The 2,229-nt window shown below is 35.5% G+C and overlaps 1 long non-coding RNA gene across 1 annotated transcript; it reads left to right on the forward strand.

Moving 5' to 3' along the window:
* The first annotated feature begins 493 nt into the window (after positions 1–493).
* On the forward strand, positions 494–2,223 carry LOC107869866. Its single transcript, XR_001673987.2, has 3 exons — positions 494–705; positions 791–895; positions 1,266–2,223. It is a non-coding gene; the product is annotated as an uncharacterized LOC107869866 (long non-coding RNA).
* Positions 2,224–2,229: the final 6 nt, after the last annotated feature.

Genomic DNA, 2,229 nt, shown 5'->3' on the forward strand with positions numbered 1-2,229 from the left:
TGGGTAACATAAGACTGGGTTAATTTGTCTTTGTTGGGTTTGAGTAAACTGGATTTGGTGTCTTTTAGTATGAATTCATAAAACTTCTAGGTATGGGTAGGAGTTTTTTGGATAAAATTTGTTGTAGGGCGAAGTATTTTCTTAGCTACCTCTTGGAGGTTGGAGTGCCAATACTCAACTTTAATTTGGATTATTGGTAAAACACTATCATTTTTTAAATATGTCGGATCATTTGAGGAGGATCCTTTACTTGAAGAAATTGATTGGGGGTTAGGTGAGGAAATTGTTTTAGTTTGTGAAGGACAAATATTCGAATCATTTTGTGGAAAGTTAAAGGAAAAATTAATGGGTTTTTCTACATCCACTGGATTTTTTATGGTTCTCTTAGCAACCACAAAATGAGATGATGTGTGGCTTGAAGCCTCCGTTTGCGAACACATGTTTTGAAAGATCTGAAAATCTCTCAAATAATCCCTTCTGTTGGCACCAGACATGCTGGGTAGATCTTTAAGACCCATAAGTAGGCACCATTGTTTAAAGTTTTCTTTTGTCCAGGGGATGGACACTGTTTGAGCTGATTGAGTCTCTTCGTATTCTTCGTCGACCAAATCAGCCCATTTCTTGGTGTTGAAAATTAAAATTGGATTTGTAATTTATTGCATTATGAAAGATTATGGTAATCCTGGCATAGCATAATCAGCTGAGGTTTGATATATTGGTTGATTTGTGTCAGCTACTATATTTGGAAGTTGCTTTGGTGCAACTGATGTTTTTTGTTTTGGTGTAACAGCTTTTTTGGAGGTCTCTTCGGGAGATGGAAGAGCTGGAATTTGTGGAGGTGGAGGTTCTTCGTTATTTTTTCTGGGCATCTTATCTTCCCTGCTAGAATTTTCTGGTAAGAAAATCTGGTATAGAGTTAGAGCTCCCTTTGATATATTCAATATCAAAATATAAAACAGATAAAATGTGTTGCCATCTAGCAAATATATGTTTAGAGGAAAGGTTCTTTACATCTTTTTGCAAAACAGATTTCGCCGTTTTACAATCAATCCTTAGTAAAAAAAACTTGATTTAACAAATCAGCTTGAAATTTCGAAATGCATAACATAGTTGCTAAAATTTCTTTTTTGATAGTAGGATAATTTTGCTGAGCTTTATTCCAATTTTTGGATGCAAATGTAACTATTCTTTGTCATGTTTCTTTTGTTTTAAAATGCCACCATAGACTATGTCTGATGCATCTGTTTCAACTATTTTGAATGCAGAGGGATCGAGGAGAGATATGCAAGGGAGGTCTTCTGCCTTTAATTTGATTTCTTTAACTACATTGGTATGAATTTGAGTCCATGAAGGAGGAGGCTTTTTCAACCTACCGTGGAGAGGTTTCAACAGATTTTTGAGCCCGGAATAAAATCTTCTATATAATTAACACATCCTAAAAATCGTTGAAGTTGAGTTTTATTAAGAATTTGATCGAGAAATTGACAGAAATTGAAGTTAAGTCAAGTTTCACCATTCATATTAAAGATTTGATAGTACCATATAATAGCAAGTTAAAAACAAGAATAATAATCTTTACTTCCCTCTATGAGGAGTCGCCATTGTTTAAAATTTTCTTCTGTTCAGGGAACAAACACTATTTGAGCTAATTGAGTCTCTTCGTCTCCTTCGTTGAGTAAATCAGCTTATTTGTTGGTGTTAAACATTGAAATTAGACTTGTACTTGATTGCATTATGAAAGATTGTGGTAATCCCGGCATGACATAATCAACTGGGGGTTGATATCTTGGCTGATTTATGTCAGCTACTACATTTGGTAGTTGCTTTGGCGCAACTGAAGTTTTTTGCTGTGGCATAACAACATTTTTGGTGGTCTCTTCTGGAGATGGAAGGGTCAAAATTTGTGGAGGTGGAGGTTCTTCTTTCTTTTTTCAGAGCATCTTATCTTCCCTGCAAGAATTCCCTGGTAAGAAAATCTGGTAAGGATGTAATCGTACTTACGCTTACATCTTTCGTTAGTCCTGGAGTTAAGAAGCTTGATATCCTCATGATCTGATTCAAGAGGGATAGTTTGTTCGACAGTGGAAATATGGTAGTTACTTGTTAGAGACCGCCATCTGAACGGAGCTTTGTAAGTTTGGTCTTGAGAATGCCAGGGTATTTGCCAATCATAATTGATTGCTACAAATTAGAGAAACTAATCTCTTCCTTGAGTTTTGAACTTGGAGA

Source organism: Capsicum annuum, chromosome 4 (genome assembly GCF_002878395.1).
Source record: "Capsicum annuum cultivar UCD-10X-F1 chromosome 4, UCD10Xv1.1, whole genome shotgun sequence".
Lineage (NCBI taxonomy): Eukaryota > Viridiplantae > Streptophyta > Magnoliopsida > Solanales > Solanaceae > Capsicum > Capsicum annuum.